The 16,801-nt window shown below is 43.4% G+C and overlaps 1 pseudogene; it reads right to left on the bottom strand.

Moving 5' to 3' along the window:
- Nucleotides 1-14,538, bottom strand: part of LOC100953770 — a 41,450-nt pseudogene extending 26,912 nt beyond the window's left edge.
- Between the last annotated feature and the right edge of the window lie 2,263 nt (nucleotides 14,539-16,801).

Genomic DNA, 16,801 nt, shown 5'->3' on the forward strand with positions numbered 1-16,801 from the left:
AGTTTGAGGGAGTTAGGCTCTCTCACAAGGAGGGCCTCCTAAGTTACTTGTTTCTGTCTTTGCATTTGATGGTTTTATAGTGTAGGAGTGAGTGGCATGACTACATTGATTTCACAGTGTAGGAGTGAGTGGCATGACTACATTGATTTCACAGTGTAGGAGTGAGTAGTGCCACCACATCTGCCCTTAGAAAGGTGACCGCAGTCCCCACTACATGGAGACAGGCAGAAAATGTGCAGGTCTGTGGAGTTTTAATTAAGGTGCAGTAGTGAGAACCTGCTATAGTTCCAGGAACTGGGAATACAGCACTGAACAAAAAGATACCTTTCATGGAGCTTACATTTTAGCAGGTACCATAAACTAACTGAAAGTATATACTTTGTCAGATGGTACTAAATATTTGGGGAACAGTAAATCAGATTAAGAGGGAGAGAAGTGTTGCAGGAGGTGGGAGCCGTTGAAATTTTACTAAGTGACTCAGAAAGTCTTCTAATCAGAGGGGTTTACGCAGAACCTAGGAACCAAAGGATCAAATTATGTAAGGGTCTGGAAAGAACATTCTAGTCAGACGAAATAGCATGTGCAAGGGTCCTGGGGAGGCATGGGCTGGGCATGGTCAAGGGACAGAGTGATGAAGAGGGGGGAGATGAATCACTCTCAAAACATGACTGCTGAAATGCAAACAGGTCTCGTTCCAGAATAGTTGCTGCCAAAATCAGAGGGCATTTTGTACAGTTTGATCTTCTTGGGGCTACTGTTGGGGAGAGTAAGGCAATGCTGTATGTTTATGTTCAGGTGAATTTCGGCTTCATTTTTCCTCTGGTGTTGTTAAGACTAAATGGCGAGTGGTGTAAGTAAGGGAGAGTACGATCACCACTCTTGTAAAATACAGTGCTGCTGTGGTTAATGGCAGGGATACATTCTGGCGACGTCCTTTTAGGAGATTTTGTTACTGTGCAGACTTCCCAGAGTGTAAGGTGTGGTCTCCTGCTCCTTGGCTACAATCATCATGTTATCTTCCTGGACTAAGCACCATAGGTGGTTGTAACACAATGGTAATATTTATGCATCTAAACATATTTAAGCATAGAAAATACAGCATTATAGTCTCCTGGGGCCGCACTGTCTCATACATGGACTGTCCCTGAAACATCATGTGGAGTGCATGGCCGTGTCTATGTATTTCTGACTTTCCTGTCACTTAGTGACAATATATTATATCCGAGTACATCCTTCGTTCTCTGCCCCTTTTGAGGCCACCCCATGGTTCCAGAACTAACCTGCTGGAATGAGGCCACCTGCCCCTCCTGTCCTGTGTCCTTCCTTGGGGTAGCACCAGTTGCCGACATGCCCATGTGGGCGCACGTTGCTTCACCTTCTTCGTTGCTGGTCACAAACACAGACACATGTGCTTCTTGGATAAATGGAGACAAATCCCCTCTAGGAGCTGGACAAACCCACCACTGTCATCACACATATCCCATCAGGGTTTGCGTGGTCTTTGTCCTGGGCTACTATTTCCTGGGAAGAACTCCAGGAGAGATCACCTGTCTGATGTTTAAGTTTAAACTTTGGTGATTAACTGCTCGACTCACTTTGAGATCCTGCAGCTCATCTGGTGATCTGATGTCGGGGGCACTTTGCATAGGAAGAAACCATGCCATAGAGGACTGTCCCCTCACAGGAAGCACACCTTAGCTCATCTCAAGGGCCGGAGTAGCACTACCCATGTCTACATTCATTGCAAAGACTCAGAACAAATGAGAGCAAATATCTGGTCGCACCATATGAATGTGGTAATTTTTACAGGTAATAATATATTCCAATCACTTCATTTCTTCCCTTTTCTCTACATTCTGCCTTTTCCTGCCCCACCCCCAGCTTTATTGAGGGATAGTTGGTATACAAAACCCAGCACATAATGTAATGTCTATGAGTCCGTGGATTTGGACATAACGTATACATGTGCCACCTTGTGACCCAGCAATTCACATTCTGGCTTTCTATTGAAGTAAACTTTTAAGTGTGATTTCCGTTCTCTAAATTGGTATTAAAATCCAGTTAAATGAAATATACTCTCTAGCCAGTCTCCATAGCTAAGGCATGGAGGGCCACTCCTAAGGATTGTTTTGTCAATGAATTATATTGGCAGTATTTTCATGTACCTTGCATTGTGCAGCTAGACAGTGGGAAAGAAATTTCTGGGAAAAATTATAGCACCCAGATGAATTGTTGAGTCCTATTGGATTAACAATGGCTTAGTGAGGATGACCCTGATGTCCAGTAGCTTTCAACGTGACACAGATCAGAAACTGAACAGTACTTTTGTTCTTTTTCTACACTAAAAATGTTTGCAATGTATTTTCTGTAAGTCTTGCTTCTTCCTTCAGGACATTTCCGGTGTGAACCTGTTCTCACTCATCTTTCATTCTGAGCTCAGCTGGGTCCCCTTGCTCACAGCGGTGTCCTCAGGCTTCTTTCACATCTACTTTTGCTCTGGAGGTGATGTCTTGAAACGCTGTGGTCTGCTTTCCTCAGCGAGAGAATGCATGTCCTGGGTGTGTGAGGCAAGGCGACCAAGCTCAGATTGCCTGGATGCACCACAGAATTCGGGGCGGAGGCGAGGGGGACCACTGTCCCCAGTGTCAGTCCAGTGACAGTTTACAGGTGGAGCAGAGACGGGGCAAGGGCTGAGAGTTGCTTTTCTTCCTTCTCTCCGGGAAAGCTGTGGATTCCCCCCAAGAAATTATCTAAATTATCTAAAGAGGTACCCCAGGGTCCCTCCTGCCTTAACTCAGAAGGCTCAAGATGCAGTGACGATTCCCACAGCTCCATAACTCAGGTCTCCGCAGCTGCTGAGGGAGTCTCTGAAGACAGAGAGCAGAGGCAGTGAGCAATCCACAAAGCCAGGGCTCTGTCAGAGCTGAGTAAATAGTCCCCGGGACAGAGAGCAGGAAACAGCGCAGCCTCCATAACAAGGGTGACCTCTTGTCTCCCTATCCCTCTTGTGAAGTCCTCTGAGGGAAGAAGAAAGGATCCTGTGTTTTTAAAAGTCTCTTTTCTTTCAGTAAACAACACAGAGCAGAAGTCAGAAAATAGAGCGTGCTTTAATTTTCTTGGCTTATTTTCTCCCTGTGTTCAGGGAGAAGTGGGTGTTTGGAGGGTGCCTTCCCCAGAGTGCCCATGCGGGGCCTGCAGGAGGACGAGCTGCACCTGGTTCCCCCAACTCCGCTTGTCCTTCTGCAGCACCCCCCCCATGCACGTGACAAAGCGTAAATCGCCATCTCACCAAACAAAACGCATTCAAAATTCTAAATTTTCATTTTTCCAAAGATTTGAAAGTCTACATTCCACCCATTGCAGTGGTCTTCTTTGATTCCATGTGGTGGATGCAGAGATTTTCTTGGTTTTGGTTACATTTAAATACCACCTGAATGATTGGCATATACTTTTAATTAAAAGACTGGAGACAATGTTTGGAAATAAGAGGAAGTAAGTATTAAGGTTTTCCTTGTTTTATTTCTAGGTTTTACATTTTATTTCCTACTCTAAATTTTGAACAGAGAGTATTAAAATAGTAACTGAAAAAAACACATGGGCAATTCTCCCACTTCGTATCTTATTTGTAATCTATATCAGTCCTTAAATCGTGTCCTGTGTTTGGTTGCATTCTTTAAACTAATTTCTTCTTTCTTTTTTTTTTTTTTTAATTTTTGGATTTTTTTCTTTTTCCCTGGCACTGTAGTCTGCTTTCTGAGATGATCTATCCTTTCTTTTCCACTCATCGGCTTATTTTCCCCACCTTGCCTTTCCCTTCAGGACACATGGGGGGTCCAGCCTCCCACACCCTGAGCATCAGCCATTCAACAGCAGATACCTGGGGAGCACTGGTTGGACATGAGCTCCACTCCAGAGTCTTCTCCTTCATATTTTCCATTGAACTTTAGTAAAACTATTTATAGTGTAAATATGAGATTAAGCCCTGTCATAAAAATAAATTAAAAAGGGAATGTTCAGGGAAGGAAAGGACCCTCACCTTTCACGAGTCCGAGCCTCTTCACACAGCTGGTTCAAGCCTCTGCCCCATCCCACCTCGGGCCGGGAGGGGCTGTCCCGTGGAGAAGCTTGGAGAACGAGCTGCACACAGGTTCAAGTCAGAGGGAAAAATGAAAATCAAAAAAGAAAATAAAAGGGAAATTCACTTTGCCGGACATAATTTATGCCTAATAAGGCAAGTTACACGTTCAAATTTTGGAAAGAATGGCGTGGATTCTAAGAGGAGCCCTGGGAGATTCTTTCAAAAAATTCATTCTGTAAGTTTATTGACATCTGAACTCCTGATTATTTTCTTTTTGACAAGCCCTATGTGTGTGTGTGGAAAAGAATAAGCTGTGATTCTTTGTTATTTCTTTTATTGTTATTATAATTAGGTGGGCGGATTTCGCGAGTCCTCTTACTTATAAGCAGTTCTAAAGATTTTCCTTCATTATTTTGACCACAGCCATTTTAGCTTTTTTCCCAATTTTGAAAAAATTTTCACATACTGTATGGACATGTTAATTTCTCATAGCAACTTCACAAGATGTTAAGTTTCTTCCTATATCAATAAAGGTACATGTATAATATTAAATTGGGGACATGAATAATAGTTATGCTTCATGAAACACAAATCTGATTCCATCATTTCCCTGCTCAAAAATCTGCTACCATTGCCTTTTGGCCTTGACAAAGTCTGGGTTGATTAGTCAGGACTCCAGACTACGCCTTCCTCACCCAGCCCTGAGTCTAGTCTAGTCCCAGCCTGACTCTGAGCTCCGCACTCACCACTCTTTTTACCTGCTGCACTCAGCTCATGTTCTAGTCCTTGGGGTTCTTGCACTGTCTAAACTGAACCTCTTACTCACAGCTGCTTTGAAAGAAAATTTACTCATCATCCAAATTGAGATCTCTGAGAATTGACCTGATCAAAATGAATAGTTCCTGCTTTCATAGCACCGAATTAGTGATTTCTCTGCCCGTGCACAGAGCTGTTTTGCAGAGCATCAAGCCCAGCTGCCTGCTCCGAGAGACGTCAGATTCCCCAAAGACTGTACTGATGATGGAAGTCAATGCTAACCCTGTTGGGTCAAAATAGGCATTATTTGTCAAATGCATGTGCCTAATACTCTAGATGTTTTCCAATATTCATAATTATGGTGAATAGTTCATAGATCAACCCCAACTTCACTTCTGACCCATGAAAACAAGTACCTTCCTCAAGTAAAAATTATTCAGTAACCCACCATGGCTGTCTCAAAATAATTACTGCACATTGACATAAGAATTTGTGTAGAAGCAGTTTAGAAATTGGAAAGTGTAATATTTAAGCTAGTCGGTATCACATACAGAGTTTTCAGTATTGACCTCCCCCTAAATCATACCCACTACTCCCTCTCCTCCAGCCATGCAAATCATTTTATTACAAGCCACTTTTCTTTGTTTTGTGGGTAAACATACTTTCCTAGCCCTTGTGGGGTCAGGCCACCAGCCACGTAATCAAGCACTTTTCCTGGACAAGACACCTGCTTGGGTCAGGCAGCTGGTGAAAGTCCCGTGGAAAGTACAAAATGCAGGGAATGTCCCGGGGGGTCTGGCTGTACCACTTCCAGGCAGACCGTGGTGGGGATCGAGTTGCTTCTCCTTGCTGCCTAACAGTAAAGTGGAAAAGAAGAGAGAAAAACGAAAGGGGGAGGTCTGTGAAGTGTAAGGGAAATGGGAAAGGCCAGGATGGGAAATCCCAGGCCTTCTAAGAAGCAAATGAAGATAAAACTAAGACATTTCTCCAGGACAAAGATGAAATACAGAGCACTATTGGGAAAATGCGGCATGAAGAGGCACTGGAGGCTGTGGCTGTACACTTTTTTGTTAAGCTCTCAAAAGTGGCTGAGTGTGTGGCTCACACCTGTAACCTCAGTGCTTTGGGAAGCAGAGATAGGAGGATTGTTTGAGGCCAGGAGTTTGAGACCAGCCTGGGTAACACAGTGATATTCCTATTTCTACAAAAACAAACAAACAAAAAACAAAAACAAATACCCAGGACTGGAGGCACACGTTCATCCAGCGGTTCTCAACCTGAGTGTCGCGACCACTTTGGGGGGTGAACAACCCTTTCACAGGGGTTGCCTAATATCAGATATTTACATTACGATTCATAACAGGAGCAAAATTACAGTTATGAAGTAGCAACAAAAATAATTTTATGGTTGGGGTCACCACAACATGAAGAACTGTATTAAAGGGTGGCGGCATTAGGAAGGTTGAGAACCACTGCTATAGTCCCAAGTGCTCAGGAGCCTGAGGGGGGAGAATCACTTGAGCAAAGGAATTTGGGGTTATAATGAGCTGTGATTGTGTCGCTGCACTCCAGCCTGGGTGACAGAATGAGACACTGTCTTTAAAAAAAATCTCAAAAGTGTTCAATGTATACTCGGGAACCATCCAAATAACAAGGCTTCTTTCTGAAAAGCTTAAAAGTGTTTCTCTTTACCAGTTTGCAGAAGCTCAGGATGGAGAAAGGCTAATCCCAAGATATTTGTGAATAAGTTTTTTTTTTGTTTTTTTTTTTTTTTTTAATGGAGCAAACACCTACAGCAATCATAGGAGACCCACGAAGTTTTTAAGGTCATTTTTTTTTCTTGAAATAGAGTCTCACAATGTCGCCCTTAGTAGAGTGCCATGGCATCACAGCTCATAGCAACCTCAAACTCTTGGACTCAAGTGATCCTCTTGCCTCAGCCTCCTGAGTAGCTGGGACTACAGGTGCCACCACAACACTTGGCTATTTTTAGAGACAGTCTCATTCTTGCTCAAGCTGCTCTCAAACTCCTGAGCTCAAGAAGTCCAGCCACCTGGGCCTCCCAGAATGCTGGGATAACAGGCAGGAGCCACTGCATCCGGCTAAGGTCATTTTATTAACACAAACATTGCTTGAGCTACAAGGAACATAAATAGTACATTTTTTTTTTACAAACAAGCATTTATTGAGCACCTACTATGTGCCAAGCACTTTTCTAGACCCTCCTTAAAAGAAAAAAAAAAGATAAGAGGCAGGAAACACAAGTCCTGAGGGAGAGAAAGGGGGAGTTGAGGAAGGAGGCTGAGGGGACTAAGAAGCCGGAGGTGACAGGGCTGTGCCTCAGCCTCTCATCAGCCTCTTCACTGACTCCTCTTCTTCCTCTGCTGGGGTGTCCTGGTACTGCTGATACTCGGAGATGAGGTTGTTCATGTTGCTCTCAGCCTCAGTGAACTCCATCTCGTCCATGCCCTGCAGGCCATGGAGGAAGGACTCCTGGCCGACCATGGCAGTTAGCTGCTCTGAGATGCACTTGAAGAGCCCGTGGATGGCCAGGCTGTTGCCAATGAAGGTGACCACCATCTTGAGGCCATGAGGTAGGATGTCGCAGACAGCTGTCTCAACATCGTTGGGGATCCATTCCATGAAGTAGCTGCCATGAGGTAGGATGTCGCAGACAGCTGTCTCAACACCGTTGGGGATCTGTTCCACAAAGTAGCTGCTATTCTTGTTCTGCACATTGAGCATCTGCTCATCTACCTCCTTCATGGACGTCTGTCCATGGAAGACAGCAACACAGTGGGGTATCGGCCATGGTGGGGGTACCAGGCAGCCATCATGTTCTTGGCATTGAAGACCTGCTGGGTGAGTTCTGGCACTGTGAGAGACCATTACTGGTGGTTCCATGGAAAAGAAGGGCAAAGCCAGGCATGAAGAAGTGGAGATGTGGAAAGGCTGGGGAGATCAGTGTTGAGATGGCCAGGGAAATGGAGCCAGGTGTGACACCACTCATGGTGGCTGAGATGAGCTGGTTCAGGTCCCCATCAGTTGACATGGTCAACTTTAGGGTACAGAAGCAGATGTGGTAAAGGGCCGTGTTGTCAGTGCAGTAGGTCTCATCAGAGTTCTCTACCAACTGATGGATGAAGAGGGTGGTATTGGAGGGCTCAACCATGCCATCAGACACTTTGGGTAAGGGTACCACGCTGAAGGTATTCATGATGTGGTCAGGATACTCTTCTTGGATCTTACTGATAAGGAGCATGCCCATTCCAGAGCCTGTGTCCCCCACCCCCACCCCAGTGAGTGGGTTAGTAGGAAGCCCTGTGGGCAATCACAGCTATCTGCCTCCCTCTGCACCTGACCCCCAGGAGTCCCTACTCAGACCAGATGTTTTGGTCTCCTGGAGTCAGCAGCAGTCCTGAGCCAGTGTCCAGCACTCACTAAAAGTTCTGATTCTTTCTTTTCCCTCAGAACTGTTACTCTTATGAATAAAGGACTGTAGGATGTTTTGAGGAAGGTTGCAAGAATGATTACCAGTATAAATTTTGCTACTGCACCATGTTCTTCTTTGAGAGATCCAGGCTATGGCTTGAGTGGTTCTGGTTTTGTAGACTGGTTCAATCTCAGGCTTGGTTGAGGCAGCATGACTCTCTGCTTTTATGATTCAACTTAGGCTTTTGTTCATTCAACTGAGAACTTTTATGTTTATACAGATCAAGTAAAAGTATGTACAATTTCTATCTATTTCACTTTTAGCCACATCAAGATTAGCCATTCAACACCAAGCATCTGTGCAACTAATACCATTTATCTGCTGTCTTGACTCTGCTGGCTATGTGGCCACCATGGCCCACCCTGGCTTTGGTGGTCACATCTGACACTTGGTTCCTCCCTTCCTGGGATCCAATTACTCTCATCGCATTTAAATTTTCCATTTAAGTGGCTGCAATTCTCATTGTAAGGTCTGGCCTGCAGAAAAAGATGCTGCCTGCTCCACCCCCCAACCAATTTACTTCTCAAACTGTTGGTGAAAGTTGTATCTTTTGAACCTTCCATTGTAGATGAGCAGGTCTTAAATGACAAATCCACTCTGACATTCCAGTCTTTCCAGATCCTTGAATCTCTTCCTCCAAGTTAAACTGACATAGTCTGGACATTTCTGATTTGCTAATATTGGGCTACTTTTTGTTCTGCATTTCAGCCAAGAAAACAAACAGAGCCTTTTCTAATTCCCTGAGCTATGGCATGAAATGCACAATCTTCACTTAGTGGGCTTATATTCATAAATTTGATCAGATCCCGATTTATGTTCCTCCCACCATTATTCCACACTCATACTGTCCATTTCCACACAGGGCCCCTGATTCCTGCTGATATAATTCAAGCAGTTCCTTTGCAGTGTGGTGCACCTCTCTCCTCTTAGTCACACACCGACTCCATCTTTGGGGTCCTTATGGGACTTGAGTCTAGTTTCACGTCTAGGAGCAAAGAGCAGCGGCTGTACAGGCGGGCTAGCAGGGCACCTGCGCTGCCTGCAAGGGCTCTGCCTCCACAGGGGACATGGCCATACAGGGCTGATCTCCCCAGGAGGAGGTAGAAAGGGCAACCTCCCCCCACTCTTGTGAGTGGAGAGGCCATTCCACTGGGGTGGTGTGAACAGATCTCCTGCACAGGCAGAGAAGACTCATCAGAAACTAGAGGCTCAGTGCCCTCAGCTTCATCAGGCTCCGCTCCACACACCTCCATTTCAACTTACAGCATCTCATTCTTCCTCTATTACTCCCCTCCCTTTAATGGTAGACGGTCTGCAAGGCTGAGAGTTGAACTTGTATTGCTGAGAGTTGAACTTGCATTGTGATTCATTCAATCACAGGCTCAGGCTCCAAGTTTGTTTGTGAGTAATTTCAGTTCCACAGCGACAGGAGATAAGGCCCCCCTTCAAGGCCCAGGAAGTTCTCAGGTCATTCATGCGGTGGCGTCAGGGGGAGTGTGAAGCCCTGGACTCCTGCTTCCTTTCCACTGCTTTGTCCAGGGCTGAAACTTCTAATTATCAATCTTAGATTTGCGCTCTCCGAACTCTGGCAATATTTTTTCTTTAATACTACCCAGTTATTCAGAGTGTGAGATCTTAAAATTAAGGGATGAATCAAAAAAAGAACCCCTAGGAACCCCAGTATGTCTGGAATTAGTTTGACGTGCTCGGAGCTGGGACTGGGCACAGATCTTGTCCCTTCATCAGCTAATCTTGCATACCTATTTTCTAATCTTTTATTGTTTGGGTTTTATCGCTTTGCCTAAATTCCAGTGTTGGATTAGAGAACCTTTGTGTTTCTTCTGGTAAACAAATGCCATACGTCTTTCCAATAAGCTTTTATACCATGCCTTTTCATATATACAAAATACTGGGTTTGTTTCCTATCTAGGCTTTTCTCAGAACACTGTAATTTAAATCAGTCTCCCCAGATAGCAGCACAGAAAAAGAGATCAGGCAAGTACAGCATGTTGTTTCCAACAAGGTGGAAAATTCATCTGAAATGACAGAAATCCTGGGTAATGACGAATCTCTGAGGATTCATGTGTCACAGCAAACTAGCTGATTGGTGTGTGCAGCTGAGCTATAGCATAATATCAATACTTACACTCCCTTTTGAATTGAAAATGAGGCAATTAAAAGTTACTAAATCCCTTGTTTTGAATTGTTTCTGGTCCCTCTGGGTTTGCCATAGCCCAGTTTTTTGCCTCTTATTTTCAGAAGCCCTGTCTTGCAAATTTGAAAGTTCATAGACTCCATTTTGAAATGGGCTTTATTCCAGAAATAGGTTTTACTTTATTATTTTCCACTACCTCTGGGAATATCTTGACAAAAATGGCAAGACCCAAAGACTTCCTGAAGGCTAATCTTTTTTCTGGGTCATATGATTCTTTTCAGTTTTCATCTGCAGAGGGTTTTCTGATAACAATAGCCTTGGCTGTTGGTGAACTGGAGAAAATCCTGTTGCTTTAGTGTTAACAATGAGTGGAATTCCAGTGCAGCATGGCTGTTTGCTTAGTACAATGAAAGTTCCTGCAGACTGGACTTGCAAGTGTCAAACAGACTGTGTGGGAAAATCTATATTACTGCAACTGAGTCAACACCAGTTCTGAATGCAGAGACGCTGTCAGCACCATAGCACACAGTGTGGTCAGCCTCAACTCATATCCAAAGGCTAAGCTGGATTAAAAAGATCCCTAGGAAGAAATGGTTAAATATTAAAAGCAGCAGGGCTCTCAAAAACTAGGGGAAGAATCGGAAGAAGAATCAGTGAAATGAAACATTAGAAACACAAAACAATAAGCAATTAATAATACCTGTCTCAGAGGCACGGTTATCAGAAGGTAGAAAACACAAAAGAACAAATGATCAAAGAAGACGCTGAAGTCTTCAAGCCCATTACTCACAAGCATCACCAAGTGTAAAAACAAACAGTGATTAGATTACAGAAAGATACTCTGTCTTCCAAGATTTTTAAACTTTTCTCTGTTGGGTAAACAGTTTCCAAAGTGGATATGAATTCACTTGAGCCTGATGTTTCTGAGTTTATTAGCCAGACATAGGTGTTCAGATATGAAATGAATAAATCATTGCCTATTATCATGGTGCAGGTTTCTAGCTCATGTATACGTAGAAGGTTCTGGGCCAGGAGCAAGTCAGTCCCAGACTGGGAGTTGGGAGGCAGTCAGGGCTGCCAAGACAATTTGGGACAGTTCGTTTAATGCTTTGAGCCCCAGTTTCCTTATTGGCACAATGCAAGTCTCAATTCTTCACCTGCCTGATTCACAAGATCGCCAAGAAGGTATAAAATGTACTCACACACACACACACACACACAAACACATATGCACACACGTGCACACAGAAAGCACTTTGGATAAAGTTTAGAATCCAGGACATTGCCTTTGATGAATGTAAAAATAATCAAGTCTAACATACAAGGTCAATATTATTGTTGTTGTCATTAGGCAAGTGATGTTGCTGCTGTAATCGTCACATGATGCCATGGGACAAATGGCTAGAAAAGGGTGGATGGATCCTGAGTCTGGTTTGGTGTGGGGCTCCAAACTGTAGGCTGTCAGCCACCATTCTTTTTTTTTTTTTTTTTATTAAATCATAGCTGTGTACATTAATGCAATCATGGGGTATAGTGTGGTGTTTTCATATACAATTTGAAATACTCTCATCAAACTGGTTAATGTAGCCTTCATGTCATTTTCTTAGTTATTAAGACATTCATAGTCTGCTTTTAGAAAGATTCACTTGTACACTTGTAAGATAAACCATAGAGGTGACCCTACCAATTACCATCCCTCCACCCATCCACCCCCTCTCCTCCCCTCCTCTTTTCCTCCCCCTCCCCATATTCTAAGGCTATAATTACGTTATATCTTTCCTATGAAAGCTATAAATTAGTTTCAAAATAGGGCTATGTACACTGGATACTTTTTCTTCCATTCCTGAGATACTTTACTAAGAAGAACATTTTCCAGCTCCATCCCTGTAAACATGAAGGAGGTAAAGTCTCTATCTTTCTTTAGGGCTGCGTAATATTCCATGGTGTACATATACCACAGTTTATTGATCCATTTATGGATTGATGGGCACTTGGGCTTCTTCCATGACCTAGCAATTATGAATTGGGCTGCAATAAACATTCAGATACAAATATCTTTGTTGTAAAGTGATTTTAGGTCTTCTGGATATATACCTAATAAAGGAATTGTAGGATCAAATGGCAGGTCTATTTTTAGTTCTTTGAGTGTTCTCCAGATGTCTTTCCAAAAGGAATGAATTAGTCTGCATTCCCACCAGCAGTGTAGAAGTGTTCCCTTTTCTCCACATCCACACCAATATCTCTGGTTTTGTGATTTTGTGATATGGGCTCATCTTACTGGAGTTAGGTGGTATCTCACAGTAGTTTTGATTTGCAAGCCACCATTCTAAAACATGGGGGGAAGGAGGAAGGGGATGGAAGGTGGGCTTCACAAATTGAGCTCTCTGATCCCCGAGCACGTAGATAACATGGTTTTCCTTAAAATTCCTAGAAGACGCTTGGGAGACCAAGCAAAAGCTTGCCTACTATGTACACAAAGTGTTCTGGACATTTAAAATTAATGATTAGTTATGTGTCCTGTGGGTTTGAGTTTTGGTCTTTAATAAAAACCAGTTACAGACATGGTGGAAATGGAGCTTAAGCTTTAGGTGCAGCCATTTGGAGCAATGCACACTTTGTATTAAGGTAGCAATTCAGCAATGGATGTTGTCATCGGTCATAGACGGACTATGGAGAAGGCTGGAACAGTGCGAATCCTTCAGCACAACTGTAAGACGAGGTTCCTATCCTTGGGAAGACTGACTTACCGGTTGTGTGTCTCTGTGAGGGGCTGCCCTGTACAACTCAGAGTGCCCAGCAGAGCCCCTGGCCTCTGCACACCACATGCCAGCAGCAAACATCTTCCTACCCTGAGCTGTGACAATCAGAAAGTGTTTTCAGAGCTCACAGAGTGTCCCCTGGAGTGCAAAATTGCTGTCATTGGAGAACCATTGTTGAAAAAACATTTCAAATAAGCAGGAATTATTAGTTCCTTAGAGCGTATCTGTACAGCACTTGGCAGAGCTCTCATCTTGCTTGCAAATTGGGTCAGTAAAAGGTCACTAGCACATTAAACTATTTTTAAAGCAATTTTCAGATTTGTATATGCTTCAAATAGTGATAAGTGTTTTTCGCATTGATAAGAATATTACCTTATTAGCAGACTATTTTAGAACTCAGGCCGTGCGCAGAGCCATCCGCTTATTGTCACTCTTTCCCCCAGTTTTACTTCCTTTATTTCCAAATAAGATTCTGAAAACAGTGTAGTAAAAAAGAAAGTAATACTACATAAAATCAAACACATTAAAATGTAATAAGTGGAGATTTTTTCCTCAAATTGTACATCTGAGATTTCCTTTTCCCTATGTCAGCAAGATGGCTTAAAAAAGAAACAGACAAAAATGGATTTTTATTTTCCACTCATCTATGGTAACAGGATTGTATCAGATACACACATAGACAGGTGTATGTGTGGTGGATGAATCAGCCCCCATCAAAAGTTTACGTCTGATTGGATTGGAACCTCGGAATGTGACCTACATGAAAATGGGGTCGTTGTATATGTAATTAAGCATAGACCTGGAGATGAAGTCATCTTGGATTTAGGCTGAGTTCTAAATCCAATTACTAGTGTCCTTATAAAAAGGACAAAGGATATAGACCAGGTGCAGTGGCTTATGTCTGCAATCCAGCACTTTGGGAGGCTGACGTGGGAAGGTTGGTTGAGGTCAGGGGTTTGAGATTAGCCTGGGCAACATAGTATGATCCCGTCTCCACAAAAAGTAAAAAATAGCCGGGTGTGGTGGTGCAAGCCCAGGGACCCAGCTACTCAGGAGTTTGAGGATTGCTTTGAAGAGTTCAAGGCTACAGTAAGCTATGGTCATACTACTGCACTCCAGTCTGGGCAACAGAGCAAGACACTGTCTTTAAAAAGAAAACCAAAAAAAGGAAACACCTTCTCAACACATAAGATGTCCCAGTTACTTGCTGAGACCGAGCTGCTCTCTGAGCACTCTGACTGGGCAGCAAGACGTTTGCAGTGTAGATGCGACAAGGAGCTCGCTGCTGGGAGGGCATTGTCTCTGACCCTCGGTTAATGGCTCTCAGTAACTCAGGAGATGAGCAGATGATCACCAAGCCAGGTGATGTGCTCTGGTCCAGAATGCTTTAAGAGTAGGAGGCAAGTCCAGTTGACTCTTTATAACACCTGTGGAAGTTTTGTGTCAAAGGAGGAAAGCTGAGGATTTGAAGTCCTGCTGCTGTGGGGCACACAGGGACTGACCAAACGAAATTAGCTATCACATGGACAAGACCCAAAGCGAAGGAGGAGAGTTTGCAAAAAACAACTCAGAGAAGTCACAGAGTCAAGGAAGAGGAGGTAGCAGCATTGCATAGGCTTTGGGGTCAGAAAGAGCAGGGTTCATAGCCTCTTCCTGCTTCTCCTTCACTGGTGGAGCTGATGTGGGATCCTTATGCCTTGAGTTTCACCTGCGTTATCAGCTTTGCCATGTGATGGGCACTCGGAGTGGAGGTGGTGAAGAAGTAAGGGGTAGGTCCCCAGTGGTGTCCCCTCATTTTGAAAGTGAGGAAAATAAATCAGGAAAAACAACTGCCGTGAAATTCGGTGGCAATCTGCTCCAAGACTGTTTTTAAACTGATTGCTTAAAAGGCACAGGTGTGTGATGTGTGATACGACTCACTCCAGCTATGTCTGTCTTTGTGTCAGAAAGGGCCACGAAAACCCAGGCTAGCTGCTTGTCTTTTGAGGGCCTCAATTTGTTTTGATTGAGGGAATTGGGGGAGAATGTCACAAATTTTCTATATATAGTAACACTCTCTCTTTAAAAACGTGTTTGTCATCTTCAGAAAATGGAACTTAATGTTTATATTTTTATCCTTTTGACAACTAGTTTATGTAAAGACTAGTTAAAATACTGAAATTTGCAACTAGAATTTATTGTCATAAGCTAACATCCCGATGTTGAAAGAAATTCTAAAAGGATAAACTACGGTCTGTTAGTGCCCTGTTCACTATGGATATTAAAGGGGGCTCAGCTCTGAAGCTGAATCCACCTAATTTTTCTGAGTTATGTGTGTATGTGCATATTTGTGTTTAAAGCTAACACTGAATGGATGTGCAGAGACCCTGCCTCCCCTTTTAAACATGACAGTTATAGTGCAGACATCAGAATGCATTGGGTCAAACTAGATTACATTGCGTGATCTGACTCTTGTCAATAAAATGCATTACAAAATCTGTGCTATCTAGTAAAAAATAACATCAAGCAATTTCAAGGTCAAAGTTTTTGAGTAACAGGCTCCATGTATCTTTGAAAAGAAATTAAAAAACAAAATTGCTTATTTTTAGGGCAAAGTTTATTTCTCATGAGCAAACTTCTCCTGAATAGTAGAGGAAAGTTCATCAGGGAAGCAGAAATGCTGTGGAGCTTAAGGGGAAAAATCTAAGCCATTTCTTTTCTTTCTCCCCCTATTAAAGAATGACTTTTTTTTTTTTAACCAGCTTATTTTTCGGCACACAAAGAACACCCTCAGTTCCTTTTCTCTTCGCTCCGTGAGGTAGTTGACAGGACCTCCAGGTAAAAGAAATGTTTTTAATAAAATATATTCCCTCACACAGTGTGGCGTAGAAGGTAGCTGAGCGAGAAATAAAGATGTTATTGCCGGCTCCTCCGAGACAGAGACAATGTTCCCTTTAATCTGCCTGATTCTCCCTGAATTGCTGATTGCGGCTCTTTTCTCTCCAAGGCACAGAAGGGAAGCTTACTGTATTTCTAGATGTACATATGCAGGATGCGCAGCCTGGGTTAGGCATGCCCGCTGCCCTTCTCCTTTACCTCTGTCTGTTTCTGCCTTTCTTCTCACCGTGAGCTGAAAAATGGAAGCAATTTGCTGGAGCCACTCCTAAGGCTCTCCCACCCGGCACCTTGCATTTTATAATTGCTGTGATATTTCACTCAAGCTGGCTGAAATGAGTGAGAAGTGTTCGTGGGCTGCAGTGCGGGTGGTGATATGCCGATGTGTCATGGGCAGCAACCATAAACATTTGTATCCCATTTCTCCTCGGACACAGGAATCGAGGGGCCACGTAGGCATTGGGAGGTTTGGCCACATGATCCCCCATTTCCTTTGAGACCTGAGACTTTAATGGCCATTGTTTAAATTACTCTCCAGACAAAGCATTTTGACTAGTAACCCTTCATCTCCTCTCTTCTCTGTACAGAAATCCACATGGTGGTACAGATACGTTGGCTCCTCTTATAAATGGTCAATGTTAGCATAGTAAGCTTGATCCCCATGTTTGTGATGTTATATTTAAAGC

Source organism: Otolemur garnettii, unplaced genomic scaffold (genome assembly GCF_000181295.1).
Source record: "Otolemur garnettii isolate 467f Iridium unplaced genomic scaffold, OtoGar3 scaffold00034, whole genome shotgun sequence".
In the NCBI taxonomy this organism is placed as follows: Eukaryota; Metazoa; Chordata; class Mammalia; order Primates; family Galagidae; genus Otolemur; species Otolemur garnettii.